General features: G+C 40.5%; 1 non-coding gene across 1 annotated transcript; it reads left to right on the top strand.

The window, feature by feature from the left end:
• The first annotated feature begins 6,477 nt into the window (after positions 1-6,477).
• trnak-uuu lies at positions 6,478-6,557 on the top strand. The gene has a single exon. It is a non-coding gene; the product is annotated as a tRNA-Lys (tRNA).
• Positions 6,558-9,145: the final 2,588 nt, after the last annotated feature.

Raw genomic sequence — 9,145 nt, 5'->3', positions numbered from 1 at the left:
GCACACTCTCTATGTCCTTCAACCCTTCCCAAAGGTAGGCATTCAAAATGGGACTTAAAGTCTGATGGGGCTCATAGTGCAACTAGAATTTATCTCGGCACATAAGATTATACATAAATCTAACCATAAAGCAAGAAAACTGCATGGCTAGTTGTAGGGAAATCACACATCTCCTCCTGGTCCTCTGACGCTGCTTGGCCTGCTGTGTTCATCCAACTCTACACCTTGTTATCTCAGATTCTCCACCATCTGCAGTTCCTACTATCTCTGTCATCTAGTACATCTGTAGTTACTAAAACAAAGCTGTGCTATACAGCTTGTTCCTCATCCTCTCTATACTGTTACTCCATGTTGTTTGAGCCAGGTATTGACACTTATTGTATCAAGCAGAAAGGTTACCAACTCATTTTTGTGCAGCTTCAGGTACAAATGGGGTGATTTTGCATTCTTTTTAAATTGCAGTTCAGAAATTTCAGTGTCAGGTTACAATGACAAGAAAGAGGGCCGGTACACCAACAGGTCTGGCTCTGTGGAAGATTGGATGGGGATAGAATCATAGAGTTATACAGCATGGAAAATGAACCTTTGGTCTGACTCATCCATGCTGACCAAATATCCTAAATTAATCTGGTCCCATTTGCCAGCATTTGGCCCATACCCTCCTAAACAATTCCCATTTATCTCCCCACCCATATGCCTTTTAAATATTGTAATTGTACCACCTCCATCACTTCTTCTGGTAGCTCATTCCATACATGCACAACCATCTGCAAGAAAAAGTTGCCCTGTAGGTCCCTTTCAAATCATTTTCCTCTCACCGTAAACCTATGTCCTCTAGTTTTGGGCCCTCTTACCCTGGGGAAATGATCTTGGCTATTCACCCTATCCAGGTCCCTCATGGTTTTATAAATTTCTATACGGTCTCCCCTCAGCCTCCAACGACCCAGGGAAAATAGCCCCAGCCTTTTCAGCCGCTCCCTGTAGATCAAACCCCCCAACCCTGGCAACATCCTTGTAAATTTTTTCTGAACCCTTTCAAGTTCCACAACATCTTTCCTTTAGCAGAGAGACCAGAATAGAATGAGTATTCCAAAAGTGGCTGAACCAATGTCCTGTACAGCTGCAACATGACCTCTCAACTCCTATACTCAATACAATAACCAGTGAAGGCAAGCGTACCAAATGCCTTCTTCACTATTGTGTCTACCCGCGACTCCACTTTCAAGGAACTATGAATCTGCACCCCAAGTCTCTTTGTTTGGCAACACTCCCCAGGACCTTACCATCAAGTGTTTAAGTCGTGCCCTGAATAAAAACAAAGTTGCTGGAAAAGCTCAGCAGGTCTGGCAGCATCTGTGAAAGGAAAAACAGGGTTAACGTTTCGGGACCGGTGACCCTTCCTCAGAACCTGCAGTCCTGCCCTGGTTTGCCCTACTGAAATGCAACACCTCACATTTACCTAAATTAAACTCTGTCTGCCTGTTGTACTCTGAGGGATGCAGTTTGTTTGAAAATTTATAAGGTCGGACTTTTGTTATGGATTTGGTCTGGTAGTGGTAGGGAATGAGAAGAAAGTTGATTTTGGCAGAGTGACAATTGTGATACCCTTTTGGCAAAGTGAGATTCTATGTGGCTTCACACCATTCATTCCCAGGGCTCATCCAAAACTCTGCTGCCTATATTGTTGGAACTGCTTATCTGCATTTATGGACTTTGTGGAAAACTAAAAGCTATTGAATCATTTGGACATCTCAGGATTAAATAGGGTTTTTACCAAAGAATGAGGTCAACAGGTTCATGTGGCCTGTGGTTCACTTGTTAATTACAGAAATTCAAGTGACTCTGGAAAATAACCAAGCAAAGTTTCTAGGGAGATAAGAGATGAGGCTTATTGCCTTTAATTAACAGAAAATCTAAGTTTTGAAGAGACTATGGAGCTCACTGATTAATGTTGTCTTTCTGCTCTGTGTTCTGTTTCAAAAACCTATTGAGTTCGACGGCAGAAACTGCTGAAAATAAAACTAGCAGAAAAAGCTGCAAGATAAAGTTTCTCCATCTCTTTAAATCTTCTCCATCTCTCCCTAAATCCTCATTAGTCACGAAACAGTATTGGGGAAAATTGATGGGATTAAAACCCAGTAAGTCCCCAGGGCCTGATGCTGTGCATCCCAGAACACTTAAGGAAGTGGCCCGAGAAGTAGCAGACGTTTTGGTGATCATTTTCGGTAGACTCTGGAAGAGTTCCAATGGACTGGAGGGTAGCTAATGTAACCCCACTCTTTAAAAAAGGAGGGAGAGAGAAAATGGGGAATTATAGGCTGGTTAGCCTGATATTGGTGATGGGGTAAAACTGGAGTCAATTATTAAGGATGTAATAACTGACCATTTGGAAAGCAGTGACAGAAACGGTTCGAGTGAGCATGGATTTACTAAAGGGAAATCATGCTTGACAAATCTTCTGGAGTTTTTTGAGGATATGTCAAGTAGAGTGAACAAGGCTAAATCAGTAGATGTTCTGTATCCGGACTTTCAAAAGGCTTTTGATAAGGTTCCACATAAGAGATTAGTAAGGGAAATTAAAGCTCATGGAATCAGAGGTAATGTATTGACATGAATAGAGAACTTGTTGGCAGACAGGAAGCAGAGAGTTGGAATAAACAGATGCTTTTCAGAGTGACAAGCAGTGATGAGTGGGTACCACAGGGTTCAGTGCTGGGACCCCAGCTGTTAACAATGTACATTAATGATTTGGATGAAGGACTTGAATGCAATATCTCCAAATTTGCAGATGACACTTAGCTGGATGGCAGTGTGTGCTGTGAGGAGGATGTTAAGAGGCTGCAGGGTGACTTGAGTCTTGTGTGCAGTTTTGTACTCTGTGTCTGAGGAAGGACATTCTTGTTATTGAGGGAGTCCAGCAAAGGTTCGCCAGAACGATTCCCGGGGTAGAACTGACATATGAGGAAAGATTGGATCAACTGGGCTTGTATTGACTGGAATTTAGAAGAATGAGGGGGAAAATCTCACAGAAACATATAAAATCCTGATGGGACTGGACAAGCTAGGTGTGGGAAGAATGTTCCCGATGTTGGGGAAGTCCGGAGCTAGGGGTCACAGTCTAAGAATAAGGGGTAAAATATTCAGGACTGAGAAGAGGAGGAATTTCTTCACTTAGAGAATTGTGAACCTGCAGAATTCTTTCCCACAGGAAGCTGTTGGGGCCAGTTCATTAGATATATCCCAGAAGGAGCTGGGCATGGCCCTTATGGCTAAAGTGATCAAGGGGTATGGGGTGAGGACAGGAATAGGATACCAAAATTACATGATCAGCTATGATTGTATTGACTGGTGGCGCAGGCTCAAAGGGCTGAATGGCTTACTCCTGCACTTAATTTCTATGTTTATAGCTTGGTAACCCTGAGAGTCTGAACTGTGACCACTTTCCCAAGCTTTGGAGCCAGCTTCTTTTCCATCTGAAGCCAACCTTCGATTGGAAGACCTTCTGCCAGAAATTTGATTTTGCGAGCAAGAAACCCAATGAACTGTGAGAATTTGGACTAAAACAAAAATCGAAAGAACTGTGGATGCTGTAAATCAGAGACAAAAACAGAAGTTGCTGGAAAATCGCAGCAGGTCTGGCAGCATCTGTGGAGAGAAGTCAAAGATAGCTTTTTGGATCCAGTGACCCTTCCTCAGAAGGCCTTCCTCAGACTATTAGCCAATAAGGATGTTTTCTTTTCTCTTCAGAGTCTTTGGTGTTCTTTGTGTTACATGAGTGTGTTTGTAATAGGTTAAAAGGGAATATATTTCCAATTCTGGATTACAGTTTAATGTTACCCAGCTTTACTACTTGTTTTTTAGAAATGAGCTTTATTTTATGATAAATTGATTTTTTTGAGTCCATTGAAAAAACTAGTGAAAGTCTCTTTACTCTGGATAGCTTACAAAAAGGAAGCAATTTGGATTAAATACAGCAATGTGGCTTGGTTCCAGTTATATTCCTCCCATCAGTCACAACAATGCTTTGACTCCAATCAGGTTGATGCACACACCTTGCATTCACTGACTGGCTTCTGATCAAATAACACTTCAATTTTAAAAATTCTCAGGTCATATTCAAATCCTTCATATTCAAAGCCTTTCCTCTCCCTCTGTCTTTACCCTTCTTCAGCCCTACATCTTTCCAAGATCCTACATTCCTTCAATTCTGAGCTCATGCGCATCCCTGATCTTCACTGGTCTACATTTGGAAGCTGTGCCCTCAAATTTCCAGGCCTGAAACTTTGGAATTCCCTTCCTAAATCTCTCCGTCTTTTTATCTTTCTTGTCTATTCTCATATCTCCTCAATATCAAGTGATAATGCTTCTCAGAAGTACCTTTAATATGTATAAGGCTATTTCAAGGCAAATTGTTGTTGTCGTGTTAAGACTCCAAATGCTGCTTTTGTTCAGAATTTCTTCAAACTGCTGCTCTGAGGAATTTCTCAGCCTTTAAGTATGGAAGCACTTTATAGTAAGCCAAACATATTTTTAATATAAAAGGTTGAATATTTTACAGTTACCAAGATCTGTATAATTTACTGGCTGAAAGGGTGTTGGAATCACATTCAACAGCAACGTTTTTCAAAAGGAAATTGGAAAAATAAATTAAGGGAAAACATTTACAAGACTACAGAGGAAAGAATGGGGAAGTGGGACTCATTGAATAGCTCTATCAGAGAACCATACAGTATGATGGACCCAATGGCATGCTCTTGTATGACATGATTCTCTGATTGTCCAAAACAGTGTTGGTTAACCATATTGCTTTATTTACAAAGCTAATGGTACCACATGTTTTTCATTGTTGGTACTACATCTGAGCTGCCTCTTTGAAGTTGTTGGTTAGTCAACATTAAGCTTTACATTATTTAACTGCCTATCGCCAAATGAAATACATTCCATTAAAACAACATTAACCAGTTGTAAAGACCCTTAGCTCCAAACTACTTCACAAAATAAATCTTGCAGACACAAAGGAACCACAAATAAGTATTTTGAGATGGTTTACTAAAACAAAGGTGAGGGGTAAAGGGTTGAAGGGATTTGACATGTCCAGAGAATACAGTCCAAAGCAAACCAACCTTTACAAAGGCTACAATGTTGTGGAAGATCCATAATCAATACCTCATCACAACTGGCGATGAGCAATAAAAATTGCCTTGTCAGCATTGCTCACACCCTGAAAACAAATCAAATTAGAGCTGAAAACTTTGTCAGCAAGGTTTGGTAGAATGGAAGAGAATACACCCCATTCCTAGATTTAGAGAAATAAAATGTTCAAGATGATAGATGGCTGCAAGAAGTTACAAAGGTGGGATCATGGAAGCATTTGAAAATGAGCACAATGATTTTAAATTTAAGGACAATGTAGATTGAAAAGGGTTTGGCTCTCGGAATACAGGACTGATCGTGGAACTGGATACACATAGCAGATGAGTATAGAACATATTTACCAATTGACACACCTAGTCTGAAAGATGACACTGGCTTAGGATTGATCCTACAGCTTATCTCCTATGTCAATAACTTTTGTATTAGGTCTAGTCTTCAGCCAAAGTATTGATCAAATAGATACTTGGCTTACTTCACTGCCTGTAAATTCACTGCTGGAAATTGTCCACTTTGTAGTGATCCCAAGTATCACTTATGCTGCCTACATTGGGATCATGACTACTTTCTGGAACATGGCAATGGGGCAATGTTGAAATGACATACATCACGTGGTAGAATGAGAGGTGTGAGCAAAGCAAGTATGCTATTCTTTGACATAGGTGGGCAAGGGTGGCAGCAAGTAGGTAACTAAGCTTGTAAATACAATAGCAGACAAAGGGATGTGCAATCAGCTTCAGCAGAGAGCTCCTGAAGAGGATAATGAAATTTTGCAGTCCTAACAGCAGCTCAGTTGATACATTGCAGGGGGATACCTATTATTTATTGGATAGTTATGGAATGTCAGGAGCAAAGCCATCCCTAGTGGGATGGGAGACCATAGCAAATCACACTCCCTCAGGACAAATAATACTGGATCACACACCCCCCAGGTCAAATCACACTGGATGGCACCATGCACCCCCAACACCAGCAGCCCCCACTACCCCACATTCATGGGAACCAATCATACTGTGCAGCAACTCTTCTCCTTCCCCCACAAATCTCCAGATTTCCATTCCACAAATAAAGGTCTTAGATTCTGCAGATTTAATTTTGCTATGATTACCATGCATTGCTGTACCTTCTATATTCCTCCTTTATTTGGAATTATCCCAATTACAATGAAGTTCAACTCATGTTCAACAAAAAACAAACTCAGCAATAATAATCAGAGATAGTAAGAACTGCCAATGCTGGACTCAGAGATAACACAGTGTGGAGCTGGAGGAACACAGCAGGCCAGGCAGCATCAAAGGAGCAGGAAAGTTGACATTTTGGATCAGGACCCTTCTTCAGAATAGCTCAGTTGGTAGAACATCAAACTTTTAATCTGAGGATCCAGGGTTCAAGTCCCTGTTCGGGTGTTGCTTTTAAATCAGAGTTCCACTCGCCGAAAACCCTCACAGTATTAAAATCAACTTGGATTCAAACTATATAATGAGCACTGAGACATAATCAGAGCATGCTGCCCCTTCACTCACTCAAAGGTCAGTCCCAGCATGGCTTCAGGTTTCTCCCAGAGGGCTTATGGTCCCAGTGCAGGGAGCCCAAAGCATGAAACTCGGGGCGGTCGTCCAATTTGTCCGACCCTTGGGACAGTTCTGGTTATGAGGCATTGTAATGACTCAGGCCACTAGTGATAGGTTAACAGATAAATAAATGATAAGATGGGGATTTCAGGTTGAATTTCAGCATTATGTGTGTGCAGACGACAGGAAATACCATTCTATTTCTGTTGCCTAAAATAACTAGAACTTGCTTTCGTACTTACAATACAGGGAAATTAGACTAATTACCTCTCTCTTTCAGAAAGCTGGCAGAATGGCCTACTTTGGTGCTGAATTATTTGACAATTCATATTGAGACAATGCAAGGTGGAAAATTACAGGTTTGAGAGCTTTTACTATGAGATTATGTAAAAAGCACCATCTCAATGTTAGTGCCAGGACTGTGATGCTGCTTCCCTTTCCTGTATGTACATCAAAGCTATTCTTAAACCATTTCTATATTGTGATTTTTCCATTTCTTTCTTAAAGACCAGCACTGTTAGATCCTACACTTCATCTGTTGGTTGTACAAGAGCTAAAAATACAAAAGCATATGCGACTGACATTTTGAAATGTACTATAATTCAACATTTGAACCCAAAAATAATATCTGGAGTGATATATATACTTATTCTGGAGCATTTAGAATGAATGATTGAATAAAAACAATGCTGAAGAGTTGCAATAAGTCTAACAGCATCTACAGTGAGAGAAACAGGTGACCTTTCAAGTGCAATATGACTCTTCTTTGGAATTGTTGGGTTTCTCTAACACTTTGTGTTTTTACTTCAGCATTTTCTGTTTTTATTTCAGATCTCCAGTATCTGTCGTATTTGGCTTGTGCATTAGAATGAATGAATGCTGGTTGGTTTCAAATACTGAATCATGCAAATTGCTGGAAAGGGGCCAAAAGAATATTTTCCTGAGGATTCACTAGCAAAATGTTTTTACAGCTTTGGCAAAGGTTTCCAAAACTGCTTTTATAAAAGTTGCTGTGGTTTGCCAGCTACTCTGAAAATTACAATACTGAGATATCTCTAGCTTAAGTCATCATCCTTTCCCTCACCCATAATCCTCTCAGAAGGAAAACTAGGGCATGGGAGAGGATAAGGGCATCAAATGAAACTGAACAGAGTCAAAAGGGTACAGAAAGTGAACAATAGAATCAGTGAAGCTGAATCTTCCTACACAAGAGGAAAGAACAGGAAGAATCCTTCTGTTAGGCTCATGATGGATGGTTTAAGAGTCTGAGCATGTGTCACATTTTCTGTCACTTCTGTCACAGTGGATGCAAATAACAATTTCTCCCCAGTTCTGATTCCACTCCTCTCTCCCACCGCTGCCACCCTCCCCAGCAAAATAAAAACCCCAATGTGGATCAATTCTAGGAAAGACATGAGCTGAAGTGTAGGCACAGTTTCCACTTTGCTATTCTTATGTAAAAGGGTGAAAATTGCTGCAACACTTACAGAAAAGAAAAGACAATTCAAAGGCATACAAAGCATCAACATTTATGAATCATGAGAAGGACTAAGATATTTGCCAACTCACCATTCATCCATCGTCCCCTTGGACCAAGTATTCCAGTAAATGTTAACCCAGTAACCAGAGGTTAGAACTTTCAAGTCTGTGGTGCAAGAGCTTCAGGACCCTGGAGCAGCATTGCAATGGTGTCATAGAACTGCACATCACTGAACATAAATAGCACAGCATGGGCAGTTAGAACACTGTGAGAGACTCACATGAGCACATTGACACGAATAAATAAAGATAATATACTTGCATTAGGTAAGGACAAATCTATGTCAAAGCCTTGTATATGTATAATTATTACTAAATACATAGGGATGCATAATAAAGTATTACTTTAAAATCTCAGCCTGAAGACAACACATAACATTGCCTTCTTTTTGACCATTCTATCTTGAATTCAGACTCATATGGTGCCATCAAACCACACAACAAAAGAATGTCTTGTTTGCCGAGGCTACAATGTAGAGGCCTCATTCAATTATTCCAGTAATTAGGCGGTTGGAATTTTCTTACTGCTCGGGGTGGACCGCTTAATGTTTGGCTGAAGCTCATAACCTCCTAATTCAGAGGTAAGAATGCTATCACTGAGCTAAGATTCATTTTAAAATTCACTGCACTTTACGTAAGTAAAGTTGAAGTATTGTATGAAGTGACAACTCTACATCAGATGTGTACATAGTAACTAGGAGCACAAATACGTGATTTGGCCTCTTGAGCCTGCTGCGCGATTCAATTTGATGATGGCTGATCCTGTGTCTCAATGCCATATTCCCACTTTTTCTCCATAGCACTCGATGCCTTTAACATCCAAAAATGTATCAATCTCTTTCTTGAATGTATTCAGTGACCCAGTTTCCACAGCTATCTGAGGT

The sequence above is a fragment of the Rhincodon typus genome, chromosome 10 (genome assembly GCF_021869965.1).
Source record: "Rhincodon typus isolate 14 chromosome 10, sRhiTyp1.1, whole genome shotgun sequence".
Classification (NCBI taxonomy): domain Eukaryota; kingdom Metazoa; phylum Chordata; class Chondrichthyes; order Orectolobiformes; family Rhincodontidae; genus Rhincodon; species Rhincodon typus.
The sequence above is the reverse complement of the archived record's forward strand: the minus strand, read 5'-3'. Positions and strand labels throughout refer to the sequence as shown.